Raw genomic sequence first — 20444 nt, 5'->3', positions numbered from 1 at the left:
GATTATTATCTTTTTTCAGTACACTACCTTTAGGGAAATATCATTGTCATGAGACAGATTTCATTGAAAATACTGGCACCAAACTTTGTTAGGTGCATACGGGAGTTAGATTTTTCATTAAATGATCTAGTCTCTACTCTAATGAAAACACCTGGTGGTTGTGGAAAATAAAGAAAAGAATCAATATGATCCTTCTTCAAGGTACTATGCTTAATTTGAGTTCACATCTTTCTCAAATTGCAGTATTTTACCCCAATACCAAAATAATTTCCCCACAAGATTATCTACTATCAGTTACACACAAAAAAAATACAATTTCTATTAATTTTAGCTTACTGAACTACTCACTGCAGTGTATCCAGTGGTGGTATTCAGCCGGTTCGGACTGGTTCAGGTGAACCGGTACTGGCGACCTGCGAGTGAGCCCCACCCACCCACCTTGGCACTATGTCGTCCTATTTAGCCACATTTTCTAAGCTGCGCGCATGGGTGTGAGCGGTGCATGCGAACAAAGCGCATGCACGGAAGGCGTGTGAGCGAGCGACACGCGCATGTGCTCGAGCTCACATTTTCAATGTGCGGCAAACTGGTGGTAAAATTATGTGAAACCAACTTCTGAGTGTATCAGAAACTTTAGCCCCCAAGGTGCCCCTCAAAATAAATTAGTTGATAGGGCATCCAGGGGTGAAATGCTCCCAGTTCGGACCGGATCGGATGATCCAGTAGCGATTGTGGCAGGTGGTTCAGAAAACCGGTAGCGATGGCAGCACGAGGCTCCGCCCACCCGTCCGGGTGTCGTTACTTCCTGCTTTTAAAAGGTTAAAAAAGGCTCTGACGATCGTGCGCCACAGCTGTGATTGTCCGAGCCTTTTTTTATCTTTTTAAAGCATCTTTTTACCACCTATTCGGGTGAATAGGTTGTAAAAAAATGCTTTAAAAAAGTAAAAAAAAAAAAGGTTGGCCACGCCCACCCAGTCACATTACCACCACCACCACGCCACGCCCACAGAACCGGTAGTAACAAATGTTATATTTCACCACTGAGGGCATCCCCTATGTTCATTATAACTACCAAGAAAGCCATTGTCCCTAATTAACATAATTTAATTAGAGATACTATCAGGATCAACACCTGTTATGGTACTCAATGATGACGCTTCTGAAGAAATAGTCAATACTCAATTTTCCTCACCTGACCCTTTCTACAAAAAAGATTAATATTCATTATTATATAAAATTAATGTACAAGGCTGGAAGGCTTAACAAATCAAAGGAGTTTCAATTTAAAGCCTCCTGCCGGTTTTACTACCAGTTCTATAGATCCGGTCCGAACTGGGAGCAACCCACCACTGGGCTGAGTCAACCTTGAGCCGGTGAGATTTGAACTGACAAACTGCAGCTAGCAGTCAGCTGAAGTAGCCTGCAGTACTGCACTCTAACCACTGTGCTACCTCGGCTCTAATAGTATATTAGTAATGCCAGCTTTTGCTGGGAAGAAGAAACTGAATATAAGAAACTAAAGCTAGTATTATATTAATGAATATTAATGAATTTCTTGAATTTTCTGGGTGGGCTACAAAATAAAAGTAACACAATAAAACATGAATGTAAAATATACACACATAAAAGTTAAACAGTTTAAAATCAACAGTAGTATCAGATAAAGATAGCACAAGCTTTAATAGTATCATTTTCATTTCAGCAAGTCCACCAACGGATATTAAATCAACAAAATCCTTTTGTCTTAAATTTTTAATTAAAGCCAAGCTAAAATCATAAGATAAAGTTTTATGTAAACATTATGATGCAAGTCAAGGTCTTAGACAATCGGTCGCAGTCACACGCCCATGCTCACTTCACCCCAGGCCCCACATTGCAGCCGGCTCTTTGGAGGCATTCATCCTTGGCTGGCTCTCTGAATCTGAGGCCTAGGAAGCTCAGCTTCATTCTTTTTTTCCCCCCTTGGGTATATATGCATATTATCTGAAAAAAATAAGTTCCAATGGCCGGCTGATTGAGAAGTTTTCCAGCAAGGCTAGGAAAGTCTCTCCTACCCCCTTCCTCTCGATGCGCAGATTGGCTGCCGTGATGCACAGCTAAACGTCCCATGATGCAAACTGACCGGGAACAAGTATCCTTCAGCAAATCACCTGGGATGAGGGGGTGGGAGCAGAGTGCCAGGAGACCAGTGCTGAGGAGCGTTGGCAGAGAGCCAAGTGAAGATTAATGCCTGTGGTGGGTTGGCTGTGGTGGTGGTGGGGGCAGAGTGAAATAAAAGTGGCCATGTGGCTGTGCCCAATTGTCCCATTCTGTGCAAGTCAATAGTCTCCTTCACTAAATAGAAAATCCAGAAAATTCAATAAATACTATACATACACTGTCAATTACCATTACTTTCTCTTAAGTTGACAGACACACACACACACATTCACACTCACACTCCAATACCTTCTCATTTAGGAAAATAGATATAAAAATGCCCCAGGTTTACCAAGGTACTTTACATGTAGTCCTTCACTTACAACCATTCATTTAGTGAAAGTTTGAAATTATGTCACTGAAAAAAGGGACATAACCGTTTTTCATTCATGACTAATGCAGCGTCCCCTGGCCACGCAATTAAAATTCGGATGCTTGACAATCGACATGTATTTATGTAATCATGATTTATAATCTTTCAGCTGGCTTCCAAAAATCAAGTCAAGACAGGAAGACAGATTTGCTCAATAACCAGATGATTCACTTAACAGTTGCAATGATTCACAGTGGACTACCTGTACTCACAGTTTGAAAAAAAAATGGGCAGACAGGCATGTATACATAACCCTATTTAGTGTGGAAAGTTAAATATCTGGAATTCGGGAGGAGACAAACAGATGGAAAAATGCATTTAGATTCTACCTGCATCTACCATGGATTTTATGAAAGGTTAACATGTATATTTGTCAACATTAATTCAAAATAAATTCTATATCTACATCTTCCAAATCTCATTTTTGCAAACCCACAAATTGTAGCTGTAGAGATGTCCTAATTTTATTTAGCATATTTTCATCTTTAATAAAAGCTTACCATCTAAGCCAGATTTGTTTTCAATGAATCATCACATTAACATCTTTAAGATATCTCAGTAGCGTTATATAATGCATAAATGTAATTGCAAATGTGCGTCTACTAGTTTCTGTATTTATTTATTTATTTATTTTGCATTCTAGGCTAAATTTGAAGTAATATAATGGATTTCTTGCACTTGAAGATTTAGCATAATTAAGAACAAGTTTTTCTTTTCAACATTCCAAACCAGCCTAAACTACTTGACAGTTTACATGCAGTTCCTGCATTACAACAGAATGAAATTTGCACTTGGATTCTGCTTAAGAGAATCAAAATATGAAAGACTGAAAAAATGGCCTCAGCAAGTCACAGCATGAGTACAATAACTTCAGACAGAATGACTCACTGCTAAAAAAGAAAAAGGAACAGGAAGTTTGGCAAGTTCATGAGTTTAAAAAAGTCTTCTGCATCATTTTTAATTTCTATAGATATTTCAGTGTTCTACAAAATGTACATATCCTTTTCTTATGCCTACCGGAAGGTTGACAGCCAATTTCTTAAAATCAAAAAATATGAGCTTTATCACTTTGTTATAAACACCAAACATGCCTTTAAAATTAAGATTATGAAAAGAAACTAAATAGTTTAAAATTTTCTGAATAAAAAGTATGCTAACACTATTCTCATTTCACTCCTCAATGTTGTCATATCTATGAAGTGTGAAGGGCATTTGATTTTCAAGTTCAAGAAATCCATATTACATACTGCCAAAGAACAAACAAAACAAAACAGAATGAATAAACAATCATTGGATTTGGTTCCAAAATCCAATATTCAGAGTAAATGGATATGCAAACATAGGAATTGTCTTTAAAGCAAACACATATTTTTCTGTCATTATTCAACTGTTTTAAACACTTACAAGTTTGCTACATTCATGCTGCATGTGCACCAAAGCACCTTTTTAGATTCATAACATAATGAAAATATAGTGCGAATTTAACAATTTTAATCTAAATGGGGGAGGGGGGAAATCTGCCATCCTTAAATTCTCTAAGACAGGAAGTGGCTGGTATTTATCTGCAGTGCTCAAATTATTTGAAACCAAAATAATAGCACAACTTTTTTATGGGTACCCATCTGAGCCCCTTCTAAGATTACAATTTGTATGATCCAATTTCTAAGATCAGGCTTTCAAATCCCCAAATGTGTCTCTAATGCCACCCTGTGACTAGAGACAGGCCTCATGAAAATGTGGGTGATCACACTCAATTTTTGGCTCAGATTATCCTTTTTTTCCCCTTGGCTGTTCCTCATTAACTAAGTGTGACGATTTTCAGACTACATGGAAACAGGCAGTGGCAACTAAAATTTCATCCTTAAACTTCTCTGCAGGTCTTCAGCTCAGCATGGCATATGATCTAGTTCAAAAAACACATTAAACAACATGTTTCAAACACAAAGTGGCAATTGGATCTAGCCTATTCTATATTGCCCATGAATTCAACAAGTATTCTGCCTCTTCTATGGCATGCTGAACTAGTGTCCAAGTACCTAAGCATTGGGGAGTTTTTACTCAGACATAATGTAATGCTCTTCCTCATCTGTCCTTGAAGGCTGAAACAGAAAGATTCCTTTCCTGGAGACACAATGCTCCTGTGACTCCGGACATGTAGAAACAACACAGCACGTGCAGTGCCTGTATTACAGAAACCTGAATACTAGCCTCATTTCATCATTATTGCACAAATACCGAGGATACACAGGGAAATTCCACATCTTCCTATTGCTTTCAGATATCAACCATGCTACAATATATAATATGTTGCCAGGTTCTGCAGAGCAGTGTTTAAAATCCATCAAAAGATGACCTGTGCCATTAACTAGTACTAATTAATTAATTAATTAGCATCTAGTTTGTCATACTAGGGTGCTCAGTAATTAGATATAGTCTGCCATACTGTAACCTTTATACTTCTCTACATCCGTCTAATGTCCTACATTTCCTTTTAGAATTCCTTCTAGACTTTTGTTTTCAATATATATATATTTTGGCTTTTAAAAATATATACTAGGCTTTGATGTGCCCATTATCCTTTTTAATTGACTCTACCGCCACTGGTTTATGCTGGTTTATGACCATAATAAAGATTTGATTTGACTCAGAGTACATGAACATAAAACTTAAGAACTGCTTTTAAGGAAACCATATATTTTCTATCATCATGCAACTGTTTTAAAGACTTATAGAAATTTGCTATGTTATGTTCCCATGTGCTCCAGCATTTTTTAAAAATCAGATCCAAAGCACCATACAGTCCTTTGGTATAAAACTGTCACCAAAATATCCATTTTTAAAAAAGGAGAATATACTAGCAAAGCAGTAAGACATAACAGCAAATCATCTTAAAACTGTTTCTTCTTGTATCTAAAAAAGACCCTTATCAAGTACCAGATAGTTTAAAGAAATCATTCTTACCATATGCTCTTGACTGTTATATGATAAACAGTCAAAAACATGATGAGAATGATTTTTTTAACAGCAAAGCTATACTGGTCATATTAAACTACAGTGATGAATTCAAACTCAAATATCAATTATTTAAAAGGAAATAAAGTATAAGATGTGATATAGGATAGCTGCACACGCATCATTCACTTTGAATCTTTTCAAATCCTAGCATAAAATTTCTCTGTAACATAATATAATAAAAATAGACTGTAAACTTGATATTCTCAGTCTAATTTTAGGAGGGGAAATCCTTGTTCTCCATAAGAGTTCATAATATTATCCTAAGAAGAGTCATGCTGGCTCCAGCTATCTAATCCAATATTCTGTTCCCACAGAACAACCAGATGCCAATGGGAAATTTGAAAGAGAAAATATGAGCACAATTATGTCCAGCAATGAGCATCCAGAGGAATGTTTCCTCTGATCATACAGTGTTATATTGCCATTAGCAACCATTAATGTTGGACTAGAAGATCTCCAAGATCCCTTCCAACTCTGTTATTTTGTTCCGGTTCTGTTCTGATAATCTACACCCTCCATGAATTTATTTCATCCAATTCTAAATTCCTTGCCATTAGTATATATTAAAATAATACTTTCACAATTTCAATGTATACTACATGAAACAATTCTTGCTGTCCTGAATATCTCCCAATTCAGCTTCATCCGGTGACTTGGAATTTGAATGGAGAAAGACATTTACCCCTTCCTCTTTTTCTACATAACATATAATTATATAAATCCCTATCATATCTCAACCTATCAATTACATTTTCTTTCCTATGAAGCAGTATCTAATGTCGTATCTTTTCCACTTAAAAAAATTGTTCCCAACGTGTAATCATTTTAATTGCTTGTCATTATAGAATGAGATTCAGATGGATTTGTTCTAGTAAACTACATTAAATGTTTGTTGCTGTTACAAACAATGTTAAGAAATGTAATATTCCATAAATTCAGGAATAGGATAGGCTAGGGGTCTCCAATCCCTGGTCCGTGGAATGGCACTGGTCCATAGCATGCCAAAAACTGGGCTGCGCAAACAAGCGAAGACCCATCCACCGTGTGCAAGCAGCACACGAAACCATGCCCCCTCTGGTCCACGGAAAAACCTCTCTCCACTTAACCAGTCCCTGGTGCCCAAAAGGTTGGGGGCCCATGGGATAGGCTACTCCAAACCTTGTTCAGTTCAGATTACTCATTGGCAAAAAGGGCACTGCTAAGACCTAACCCTGTGATTAGTCCAGATCTAATCACTACCAAAGACTTACTACAGTACAAAAAACAGTACAAAAGAAAGAAGATTCCTAACAACATCTATCGTCCAGTCTCCAACCTTTGCTTTGTGGCGAAGGTTATTGAGAATGTGGTGGCGTGACAACTTCCCTGGTACCTGGATGAAGCTGTCTATCTAGATCCGTACCAGTCCGGCTTCAGGCCTGGGTACAGCACGGAAACGGCATTGGTCGCATTGGTTGATGATCTCTGGAGGGCTCGGGACAGGGGTTGTGGAGTTGGAGTCGGAGTCGAGAAGTCGGAGTCGGAGTAAATTTTGGGTACCTGGAGTTGGAGTCGGAAGCACAAAAAACTGAGGAGTCGGAGTCGAAACATTTATCTCCCGACTCCACAACCCTGTTCTCCTCCTTCCTCTCTGACTGCACACAGTCTGTGTTGGCAGGAGGGCAGAGGTCGACCTCGAGGCACCTTGTTTGTGGGGTGCTGCAAGGGTCGGTCCTCTCGCCCCTTCTGTTCAACATTTATGTGAAGCTGCTGGGTGAGATCATCCGTGGTTTTGGGGTGAAGTTCCATCAGTACTCTGATGATACTCAGCTATACATCTCTACCCCAGACTAACCCAATGATGCCCTTGCCGTGATGTCCTGGTGCCTGGAGGCTGTGCGGATCTGGATGGGGAGAAAAAGGCTCAGACTCAACCCCTCCAAGACCGAGTGGCTGTGGTTTCCGGCGTCCCGTTATAGCCAGCTGGTTCCATCGCTGACTATTGGGGGTGAGATTTTGGCCCCCTCAGAGAGGGCTCGCAACTTGGGTGTCCTCCTGGATGCGCGGCTGTCTCTAGAAGATCATGTGAGGGCTGTGGCCAGGGGGGCTTTTTATCAGGTTCGCCTGATTCACCAGTTGCGTCCCTTTCTGAATCGGGACTCCTTGCCCACGGTCACTCATGCCCTCGTCACTTCCCGTCTGGACTACTGTAATGGTCTCTACATGGAGCTTCCCTTGAATCGCACCCGGAGGCTCCAACTGGTCCAGAATGCGGCCGCGCGGGTGATTATGGGAGCGACACAGTGCTCCCATGTAACACCTCTCCTGCGCGAGCTGCACTGGCTCCCGGTGGTCTTCCGGGTGCGATTCAAGGTGTTGGTTACCATCTTTAGAGCGCTCCATGGCTTAGGACCTGGGTACTTACGAGATCACCTTCTGCTACCGATAGCCTCCCACTGGCCAGTACGCTCCCACAGAGAGGGACTCCTCAGGGTGCCGTCGGTCAAACAATGTCGACTGGCGACCCCCAGGGGGAGAGCCTTCTCTGTGGGGGCATTCGCCCTCTGGAATGAATTGCCCCCGGAGATACGGATGATCCCTGACCTACACACCTTTCGCCATGCCCTCAAGACGTTATTGTTCCAACAAGGTGGGCTGGCCTAAACATTAATTTTGACAGGTTGCTTTTATTTTATTTTTTTAATGATGTCGGGGCCATTATTTAATATGTTTTTTAAATTGCTTTTAAATTTTATATATGTGTTTGTTTTATTTTTGGGCTGTGCACCGCCCTGAGTCCTTCGGGAGAAGGGCGGCATAAAAATTAGATTAAATAAATAAATAAATAAACATAATAGCTGATCAACTTAATGCTCAATTATTAAGCTAATAGGTAATATTGAGACTACCACTAGTATTTTTCTTAACATTGCACCTTTTATAAGGCTGTTTATATGTGTAAATAACCCTACTAATAAATAGCATGGGACAACCAGGCTATTTTTATCTTCAGTGTGTGTTGTCTGATCAAACTGATCTCCTTTAATGTCTCTAAATAATGCTTTATGGCCTGCAGAATCCAAAAGGGAGTAACTGTTTAATTGTTTGTGAGAATAAAGAAGATGATCTAAAGGATTTTAGACTGACCAGACAGCACAGGCCACATTTAGTCTGCTATTTCATTGCATTACTGTGAAACAATAATTATATTTTATATTTTTAATTTTTCATGAATTTAAATAACAGACTTAGTTTTACAGATTTACTGTTAATAATTTAATGTCATGTTGTATTTTATTTATATTTATGATTGATATAGATATATATATATATCGGCCATTTTATTGTATTGTATCTTTCTTTCTGCTGGTTATGAATGAAATGGAAAAAAATAATTGTCCTTTTCTGTGAGTTTTCCTACTGTGTATGCTTTCTGAAGTAAAGATTCTAAATTATACCCAATATTCTAAATGTAGAGAAATCACACTGCCTCATTTAATTAGTTTTAAAAATGTCCAGAGCTATATAATGAAAGAAAATATACTTCCTCAGTTATATGCTCTTTAATATGTTTGATCGAAGTACCTGGAGTAACTATAATAAATAGGTATAAATAAATTACCAAAGAAGCGATTTTAAGATGCTAAATCAAAAATAAGACACCAAGTTTGTTAAATTATAATTTACCATATAATCCATTCAAAAAATCTTAATTTTAAAAAAAAATATTACTTATAATAACAAAAAGGGTTCCAAGTATACTTTTAACTCTGAGACCTACATAAATCAATATTGGCTTTAATGATTTATTGTTCTAAATTACATGCCGTATGCTTAACAACCTTTATTTACATGACTGCCAGTTTCTGATTATGTCAAAACACTGTTAACTCTTAGCAGTCACAATACTTGACATTTGAGCTAGATTATTTTGTGATGTTGACATTATACTGTAAATTGGTCCATATAATTCTTAAAAAGTTGCAGAATGAGTCACTATGAATAACCTGATGAATCTGAAAAGTCTACCTTGCAAAACAAAAACAAAGAAAGAAAGAGCTGACTCCTACACTATCACCTGACTTGGTTCTTGTTTTGTTTGGCTTCAATCTGCTCTCATTTCCTTCAAGCGAAGTCCCATTTGTTCATGATTGCTACGAAATAACCTGTTTCGTCAATTCATCCGCCCATTTTCCTATTCATTTCCCAGCCTCCTAGGAACAGAAAATTTTTCACATTAAAAAAAACATTATCAACTGCCATTAATAAAATCTAAAGCACTCATTTTTCCTGGAAAGAAATTACATTAAAATTTTACTTAAATGTCCCCTAGAGTAACGGTTCTACCCAATACCCAAACATACACTCTCTCCCCTATATTTCTATGCGGTCATAATTTTACCATACTACCTGACTAAAAGAGATATGCTCAAATATACAGTATGTTTAAATAAAGAGCAATTAATTCTGCTGCACTTCTGCATCAGAAATGAAGATGCAAAACTGTTATTCCCAACGATCTTAAATGAAAGCAAGAGAGGCCAGAGCAATTAACTGGAAGAAGGCAAACAGATTTGGTCAACAGCTCTACCGATAATATTTTAGTTTCAGAGAAGCATTTATAGGTAGTCCTCAACTTATGACCTCAACTGAGCTCAATTGTTAAGTGAGTTTTGCCTCATTGTATGACTTTTTTTGCCACAGTTATTAAGTGAATAACTGCAGTTCTTAAGTTAGTAACATTGTTGTTAAGTGAATCAGGCTTCTCCATTGACTTTGCTTGTCAGAAAGTCGCAAAGACCCTGGGACACTGCAACCATCATAAATATGAGTCAGTTGCCAAGAATTTGAATTCTGATCACGTGACCATGCGAATGCTGCAATGGTTGTAAGCATGAATAATGGTCATAAGTCACTTCTTCCAGTGCTGTTGTAACTTTGGTCACTAAATGAACTGTTAGAAGGACTGTAATTTATTTGTTGCTGTCCATTAACTATTCCATTGTGCCACAGTGTGAGAATTACTGGATTAGGCATAAGAGTAGAAACTGCTGAAACATTTCTAATGCGCCTAAATCAGAAGTGTCAAACTCAAGACCCGCAGGCCGGATCTGGCCCATGGGGTGGTTAGGTCCGTGGGCCACCCTGGAAACAGCGAAGGACCACTGGTACCTCTGCCAGTGAAAACAGAGCTCAAGACCAATACGTGCGAGATGTTTTTGGCTGCGACAGCCTCCTGCAGTCTTCTGCCACCGAAAACGCAGCTTGGGATGGCCACATGCAGCCCTCCTCAACTCTGTTTTCACTGGCAGAGCACTCGGGCCACCACGGGCGCCCTCAACATGAGTGACGTTGAGCTGGCCATGCCCACGCTACCCATATCCACCCTGCCACTCTAGGTCAAACACGACCCTGATGCGGCCCTCAATGAAATAGAGTTTGACACCTCTGGCCTATATGAATGCATGTAAGAAAATGTCATAATTTACGAATTATGTCAAACATCAATTTAGCCAGAAAAATATATGTTCTAGTTTCTTCTCCAGGATCTGAAGCTAAACTGGAAGAACACAGTAGTCAGCAATTAATATAGTTTCAGTGAAGAGCAGCAGGAATAATTATCATATTTTGAAGACAGAATATAAGAAATTTGTTCAGTAGAAGAAAAGTCATTTTCAATAACGGCATTCTTCTAATTTACAAAAAAGGGACAAATAAGTTATATATTTAAAATGTTTTTTAGAAAGCTTGTTAACAACTCCCTCACTGCCTTTTGACTCTCCACTGCTGCCTTCGGACGAGCAAAGTCAATGGGGAAGCAGGCAGAAGTTGCAAATGGTGATCATGTGACATCACAGTTATGGCCACACAGAGTTCACTTAACCATGGAAATTGGAACTGCCACAACTACCATCATATCACACTTTATCACAACATCACTTGGCAACATAGTTGAAGGTCCCAATTACTATTGTTAAATGAGGATCATCTTTAATGGCAAGGCCATAGGAACTGATAGCTGCAGTGGTATGAGCGCACCTGGAATACCATGTCCAGTTCTGGTTGCCACAATATAAAAACTGGAAGGAGTGCAGAGAAAAGCAATAGGAATGGTAAGCAGGCAGTGGCTAAATTCTACAAAGAGCAGTTAGAGGAACTTTAGCATGTTTATCTAAAGAATAGAAAGCTAAGAGCAGGCATGATTGCAGTCTTCCAATACATGAAAGAATATCATAAGGTATAAATTGTGGGTTTATTTTCCATAGCACCTAAGGATAAGACAAGAACCAGACAATGGAAGCTACCCCCGGAGATACGGAGGATCCCGGATCTGCGCACCTTCCGCCGCGCTCTCAAGACCTTTTTATTCCATCAGGCGGGCCTGGCCTAATCTTTTCCCTCTTTTTTAATTATGTAAATTTTAATCAGTTTTTAAATGATTGGGGTGTTTTAATCTGTCTGGGCCAAATTGTCTAATTCGATTTTATTCTGTTTTTAAATTTTGTATTTATATATTTTTACTGTTTTGGCTGTTCACCGCCCTGAGTCCTTCGGGAATAGGGCGGTATATAAATCAAATAGATAGATAGATAGATAGATAGATAGATAGATAGATAGATAGATAGATAGATAGATACAGAGAGATCCAAATTTGCAATAATCATGAATTTTCTGATTGTGAGAGGTTGTATTCATATCAGGTTGTATTCATATTTGCTCCAGCCTTTGAGGAATAATTCCACTAGATTTTTAGTAAAAAAAATAGTGATAGCAATGTTGAAACCAGTTATCTATCATCCAAAATATAAATAAATAGCCCACAGCTCATGTGTTACATTATAGGTTTATTTTAGAAATATGTACAAATCATGCTAGATAAATATTATATAGTTTTGATTCATAACATTTTTAAAGATATGGGATATATATGAAATATTTTTCAAAGCATGCCACTTACTGGCATTTTCAACAGAATAAAATAAACAATAGGATAAAACACTACTTTTTAAATACAAAGGATCATAGTAATACAAAGATAAAGGCAAATAATATCAACTCTGCCTTACAAATTGTCCTAAAGAAATCCAAACATGTACTTTCTCAACTGTTCACATGATTTTATAACCTAAATGTGTACACAACTCTACATGTTCTTAAAAAAAAAAAAAGAACAGAGGAGGAACAGGACATTATATTTAATGTTACTGTCCTAAGTAGCATTTCCCAATCTGACATTTTGTAAAGATGTTGGGTAATTTCAGTAATCATTCTAGAATTTTTAATCTTATATAGAAGACCTTACGTTGAGGGGGAAAAAATTCACTAAGCCGTTTTTCTACTAATACTGAAAGATTCTTTCTCTTGTCATTAATTACAAACTATTAAAAATCTATTTCTTCTACAAATGTTAGCTCCATGATTGTTGAAACTAAATTTCAAGTTCAGCAAATGCATATTTGTAATATAATGCAATATATTAATTGCAAAAGGAATTATTTCAACAAAGATCTCAACTTAATGGATTGTAGAACTCATAACATGTCTGTGTGTGTATTTACATTGGCAAATGCCAAACTAAACATTACAACTGCTTAAGTTGCAACAAAATGGTATATCATAAAATATGTCAATAAAACAACATCAACATACACAGAACTGGCTACTTTCAGCAATATTCCATTACAAGTTCTAACAAGAATTATAGCGCAACAATACTTAACTAGTAGAATATAGTTTTTTGGGCTCACATATGCATCGTCTATTCTGACACACTTTAGTATTATATTACATTTTTAATTATAAATTTAAGTTCTATATAGCTTACATGAGTACAGGGTTGGGTTATAGGACAGAGTAAGATGGCAGCATACATGGAGGAAAAGTAATAGGGTTAATGACAAGAAAACAGTATGTGTGTTTTTCCCCCTATTAGTTCAATAAACCACACTGAATGTCTGATAATCAATGGCAGGACCAGGATGTATGACTGGATTTCTTGGCAGCCTTGATACCATTAACCTTGCTATTGTTACAGATTGGGAGTGAAGATTGGGAGCACAGGGCAGTAGTGTGTTACAGTGTTTTTTCTCTTTACTGATTCCAGCTGGGAGGTAGAGGTAGGGGCCAAATTCTCAGTTGCTGTAATGTGGGGTATTGCGGGGACTGGCCTTCTACCCTCCTGTTTAATAATTATATGAAGCCATTAGAAAAAGCAAAATGACAGCATGGCCTCATGTTATCATTAATTTGCAGACAGCCTGTTAAATACCTTTACCCAAAATCAAAAAGGAGATAGAGCACAGATGTCAAATTCACTGCATCACATTGCTGTCACGTGACGTTTCATGACTATTTTCCCATTCATGGAGCTGGGGTGGGTGTGGCCTGTGCATGACGCATCTGGCTCACAGGCTGCCAGTTTGACCCCCTTGAGATAGAGGATAGATAGCTGAGGGCTATTACGGTCTGGATGGGAAAGAACAGATTCATGCTGAATCCTAGTAAAATCAAGTGGATGCAGATCCAAAGGCCAACTGAATGTAGATATGCAATCCCTCTTTAGTTCTGGATAGGGTCCCCCAAAGCTTGCAAACTAGAGGTCATCCTGGACTAATGACTCTTGCTTGAAGAGCAGATAGAGGATGTGATAGAGAATTTTTGCCCAATTACTATATATCTTGTGCATCAATTTCAGCCATTCCTAGGTCAGGAGACATTATGTAGAGTCATTCAAATACTTCTTTCCTCAGAGGTGGATTATAGCAAATTGCCTAAGTGGGACTGTTCTTGAATACCATCCAAAAGCTGCAGCTGGTATGTAGCATATAGCAAGCCAGATACTAAAAGCATTCAAGAGCAGAGGTGGCACAGTGGTTAGAGTGCAGTACTGCAGGCTACTTCTGCTGCTTGCCTGCTGCCTGCAATTTGACAATTCAAATCTCACCAGGCTCAAGGTTGACTCAGCCTTCCATCCTTCTGAGGTGAGTAAAATTAGGACCCAAATTGTTGGGGGCAATATGCTGACTCTGTAAACCGCTTAGAGAGGGCTGTAAAGAACTTTAAAGCAGTATATAAGTCTAAATGCTATTGCTATTCCTAGGCTTGTCTGTGTAACATATTGCTATATGAGCTGTACTGGGTACCAATTAGCTTCTGGTGCAAGTCCAGGTGCTAATTTTAAAGCCCTTTTAAGTTCCAAATCTAGATAGCTTCTCTCAATTGAATCTGTCTAAATCTGTCTGAGAGAAAAAGCTTAAGGATCCAACACTGAGGAAAGTGCCATTTACATTGACACCACAGTCTAGCCTTCTCAGTAATGACTTCCTTTCTGTTGAACAGTTATTCTCCGGACCTCTGCACTGACCCCTCCGTGTTGCAGTTCCAAGTAATTCAGAAAAAAGGCTGCTCCAAAATATATTTGGGGTTGCTGTTCATTAGCCTAATCCTATTGAATGACACTTAGTGGATATTGTTGCTATGTGGTGTTATATATTAATTCTTGTTACTGTTGATACAAGTTGCTCAGAGGTTTGGGCAGCCAGAAGCCCAGATCATTCGTTCACAGGAAGGAAGGAAGGAAGGAAGGAAGGAAGGAAGGAAGGAAGGAAGGAAGGAAGGAAGGAAATAAATATAGGTCCTTACCATCAGGAATTCACCAGCATAACTCTTATTAATAGATTAATAATATTTTTGAATTTATATTTATGATGCCAATTACAAAGTCACCCATTTACATTTATAGCTTTGGGCAGTTTACAGCAAGTTAAAACAATATAGTCAATTAAAAGATAGTAAAAATTGTGTTGTCAAACATAATAATTAAACCATCTCAGTGGTAGGTTATTTATTTATGTATTTATTTATTCCCCAGCTTTATTATTTTTACAAATCTTTGAATGGCAAGGCACTGAATTTATCAACCCACCTTCCTCCTATTTCACATAACATGCCAACCCAGTGCCTGTGGGAGAGCTAGGTCTCTAAAGTACTCTTGGAAGACAGCAGAGTTGGGGCCATACAGATCTTGGGGAATTCCTGAGATTAGGTTTAGTCACAAAGAAATTTAGTAACCATTATATGGTGGCAGCAATTTCTTTTTTACTTTATAACAGAACAATACCAATCCAATTGGTGAAAGAAATGAAAATTTACTAGCTTGCTTATTAGATTTATATCTTGTCTTTCATTCAGAAATCAAGTCTTACTGTTTTCTCCTCTTCTTGTTTTCTCACAACAATAATCTTAAAAGAGAGTGACTGTCCCAAGGTCATTCAGGGATTTTTCAAGACTGAAGGTGAAGCAAAAATGAGTTTTTCCATTCCTATTCTAATAGATTAACTATTGCCTCACATTGGCTGTCTGGTTTTAATAGATAAAGATGCTACAGAGTAGTTTCTCCAAGTGCTTTTCCCTAACTGCTGACATCAGAGGATAGCTAAGGAGAAAGAGTTATCATTACTTGTATGCTTATTATACTAAAAAGGAGACATGGTCTGCAACCCGCTTTCTATAGGATGAAATATATAATTGCACAAAATGAAGAGCTGGTGTGATCACTGGGAACAAACCCCATAGTTATGTGCATTATTGTGCATGATCAACTCTGTATTTTGTAATAACAAACTTCAATTATATTCTTAAACTACATGTTTATTTATTATATCTTTCCTTGTATTTTTAATGGCAACTCATAGGCCAGCCAATAGAAATCTTAAAAAAGAATACAATGCAACTATTGAAGAAAATTTGAATTCTTACATTATTTCAAGTAATGTATTATTGTTAGATTTTAGAGTCCTTTGCTCCCAAGATTTTGCAAGATCTTTAGCTTGAATCCTGTGAGATACCACATGAAAATGCTGTAATCTGAATTTTTTTAAATTTATGATCATAAAAAAAATAACTGTTTACTTTTGGGTCTCCGTTTCTTACCCCTGATATAGCCTTCCTTTATGTCTTTTAAAATGTAGTTGTGAGAAACATTTTTAAAGCTCATCTTGAATAATATTTGGTAGACCAGGAACAACCACACAAAGGCTATTCAGTAACAAAATTCAGAATATATATGTATTGCCCTGTTATTAAAGCTTAGAAAAATATCACTTATAAATCATTATTAACACATCCAGCAATGTATCAGTGGAATAGAATTAGCTTGAAAAAAATATTGGATATTTAAAATAACAACTTACATCTATGCACAATAACTAAACACCTACTGAACTATTTTTCCATATAATGTTTATGATTGTTTCTTTCAACAACAAAAGCAACAGATTCTATAAAAAATTATTTCAAAGTTACATATAGAAGAAAATGGCAGATTTAGCTAAAAGTAAGCATTTTCACTGAAAACATCAGGCATTACAGAACAAAACAGGCAACAATTTTATTGCAATTCAATGCATGTTTAAAACCATGTTCAATACCTTGTTATCTAACACCCCATCATTAAAGATATACTGAAAATAAATAGACCCAATATAATCAGCTTGGGTTAAAGTGATCAGTAAGGAAACTATAAGTCAAAATACAATTTGCCGATTTTGTTTAGCAAATTATATTAATCCATTCAAGTGCACTACATATATCTACAGTAGATTAGCATGACACTTGAATCAGATCTTAATACTGTCACCCAGATACTCTACGCATTAAGGATAAATTTAAAGCAACATTTCTGAGGACTATTTATGCAACTTCAATCATATTTGTTAAACTATTAACATATTCATTAGGTGACCCCACAGATACATCATATTTCATACTAACTGGCTTACTTTTCTGTTTCTTAGAAAACAGTATTCAAGATTTCTTCCACAAAATCCTATTACTGTGGAATTCAAATGAATCACTTAAGAGTCAAAAAGAGGAAAAAGGAAGTCAAAACTGCAGATAAGATAAAAAGAGACAACAATTTTAAGTCAATTCCAAGTGTTGGTATCTTTAATGCTAGCATTTAGGGGGTTAACTAATTGTCTCCTGGGCATTAAGGAAATCAGGACCTTCTGAGGAAGTAACATTAAGGAGAAAATAAATGACTTACGTATAGTGAGCTTTAAACAGGAATTATATGAATATTTCAGATTAAGCTATAAATGATTTTCTAATTTAAAATAAACCTATACTCAACTATTTTTGGGAAGTTTGTTGACCATGTGAAAGTCCAGTGTACGGCAGTTTGGCTATCACCTGCCCCAAAGCTATGCAAAAGTAATGAATAGATTACATAGAATCAAGAGGCTACCCTGTTGCCATAACCACTTAGCACCTAAGCCATTCTTCATAACAATCCAATTTTACACGTATCTACCCAGAAGCAAGTCTAACTAAGTTAAACAGCACTTCCACATAAACAAAGCCCAAAACTGTAGCTTACATCACAAACGCAACACATATATTTTATACACAGAGAGAGGATTTTCTCTGCAGGACAATGGGGCAGCTTACAGATGATAAACTCAACTTTTTACTCACAGCATCACCCAAGACACTACGGCCACAAAATAAATTGCATTATAGCTGGATTGATTCGGAGGCAGCCAGGGAATCCCGGCTTCTCTGCCCTTCTGCCATTTGATTCTCCCTAGCCTGGTTCACACAATATGCGAGAATAACTGCTGGATGCCCACAACGTGTGGAACCACCAACTATTTTCAATCTCGTTTCAGCCCAAGTTTGCCTGGCCCCTCTGATCCCTTCGCGGTTGCATCAATTCAAATCAATAATTTCAAGAGGAAGGAGATGAAGAAAACAATATCGCGGGCCTTTCTCCCGGCTCCTTCTTAACCCTAACCCGCAGGTGAACTCCACAGACAATTCTGCACAGGTAAAAAAAAAAAGGACACGTGGGAAGCAAATGCCATTCGCGGGAGGAAAGAAAAGGGGCGAATCTCTTCCCCACATTCGGCACGGAAGGGCTGCCACCGGATGCCCCTCGCTTCCAAAGGCCGCTCCGAGTCCAAAACCACCCCGAACCCCGGTTGCAAAAAGAAAAAATAAAAATAATTTCCCGCTTTTCTCCTCCCAGCGGCCCTGTCCGACACCTTGAGGGCAGCCCGGCGGGGCAGCACCACGCTCCCTTCGCGCTCTCTCAACGTGATCTTGCATCCCAGCGCTCAAGGCGGAGGGAGGACAAGGCGAGGCGAGACGGGGGCGGGGAGGGGGAAAGCGAAGGAAGGAACAGGCGGCCAAGTGCGTACTTGCTCGAGAAAGAGCACCGTCCCGCCTGCACAAGCGGGCATTTCCCGCCCTTGCAGAAGCCGGTGTCCCCAAACCTGAGGCGGGGGTGAAAGGGAAAAGCAGAGGGAAACGGGGAAGCGAAAGGCAGCCACCCGGGAAGCCGAAGGCGCCTCCTGTCAGCTCTTCCAACCTCCTTCTCCCGACGCACCTGTGGCGGCGTTGGCGGAGTCGTCAGACAAATACCGGACTCCCTCGGCTTCCTCAGCTCACAGACGCCCCGCGGCCTGGCTGACTCGGCGACGCCGTGCTCGCAGCTTCCCGGCCCCCTCAAAGAGAGCCTGAGCCGCCGCCGCTGCTGCTGTTTAGGAGGGAGGAAGCGGCCACCATGTTCCTTTCAGCGGGCAACTGGAGGCGGATCCGGGGCCCGCCCAGGAGGCGGTGACGGCGGCACCGGGGAAAAAAAGCGAGGCGCCCCCGCCGCCGAAAAGGGCTTCGCTAGGAGGCGCTAAGCAGCAGCGCGTAGAGGCCTTCCGTTGGGGGCCGGCGTGGCCTCGGGGCTCGACTCGGGCCTCGAGGCGGAAGCCTTTCTTCTCGGCCGCCTGGCGGTATTCCGCTTTTCGACGTTTAGGGTTCAATCTTTAAGGGCGTTTACGGGAAGAGGAGAAACTGAATTCGGTGTGGCTTCCGAGTAAGTTGAACAGCCTGGAGGCTAAACGGGAGATTCCCTCCCCCGCGCCTCAAGGATTATCGGTGGTCCTCGATTTACGACCACAGTTGAGCTCAACGTTTCTGGTGCTGAGAGAGTTTTGCCCCGTTTCTTGCCACAATTGTTGAATTAAAACACTGCAGTTGATGAGCTAGTAATCGGGGTTGTTAAGTGAATCTGTCCAGTCCCACCCCCCGGTTGACTTTGCTTGTCCAAAGGTGGCAAAAGGTGAGGTTGAGGAACGGTCAGTATGAACCAGTTGCCAGTCGTCTGAATTCGATTGCATGATCATTGGGGATGCTGCGGAGGTTGTAAGTCGTTTTTTTTTTCAGTGCCCTTCTAACTTTGAACTGTCACTAAATGTACTGTTAGGTTGAGGATTACCTGTTAGGTTGAGGATTACCTGTACTCACAACAGTGTTTCTTAAATAGTGGTCCCAAACCCCAGGGATTCTTCCAAAATCACTTCAAGGGTCCCCAAAATCAAAATTCGAGTCTATTTTGAAAAATAATAAACCATATTAAAATCCCTTCAAATAATCTTGACCAGTAGTAGTGAATGTGTGAATTTTAATTTTCAATAAAGTAAATATTGAAAATATAACCCATATAAACAAAAGCTCTTTTTGGGGCCTCTGTAATTTTTAAAAATGGGAAGGAGCCTTGACAAGAAAATAAGTTTAAGAATTACTGACTCAGAATGATACTGTTATTCCAAAATAATTCCAAATCCTTTATGTTTCATTGCTTGGGGTCTCTTTCCACAGGCTTTTTCTTTAGTGGAAACAAGGTTTTAAGATTGCATTGCAGATCATCATGGTGCAAGCTGTACACTATTCCAATTGAAAAGGTCCGTAATTTATTAATAAAATCATTGCCAAAACATCTTCATATCCTCAACAACTCAGGAGAACATTTTGGTGACTGTAAATTATTAACTGTGAAAACAGTCCAAAATACTAGTCAGGTGATCAAACTAACAAAAATCAT

At 38.9% G+C, this 20444-nt stretch overlaps 1 protein-coding gene across 2 annotated transcripts in view; it reads right to left on the bottom strand.

Annotated features, from left to right (window-relative positions):
• The window catches only part of DENND4C (DENN domain containing 4C), a 71122-nt gene extending 51386 nt beyond the window's left edge, over window positions 1-19736 (bottom strand). For both annotated transcript variants that reach the window (XM_034410504.3, XM_034410505.3), the window contains exon 1: window positions 18957-19736. The gene's annotated coding sequence lies outside the window, so the exon portion shown is untranslated. The remainder of the gene's footprint in view (window positions 1-18956) is intronic.
• Between the last annotated feature and the right edge of the window lie 708 nt (window positions 19737-20444).

Source organism: Pantherophis guttatus, chromosome 2, assembly GCF_059756535.1.
Source record: "Pantherophis guttatus breed Tessera chromosome 2, ASM5975653v1, whole genome shotgun sequence".
In the NCBI taxonomy this organism is placed as follows: Eukaryota; Metazoa; Chordata; class Lepidosauria; order Squamata; family Colubridae; genus Pantherophis; species Pantherophis guttatus.
Note: the sequence above shows the minus strand (reverse complement) of the source record. Positions and strands in the feature narration are given on the sequence as shown.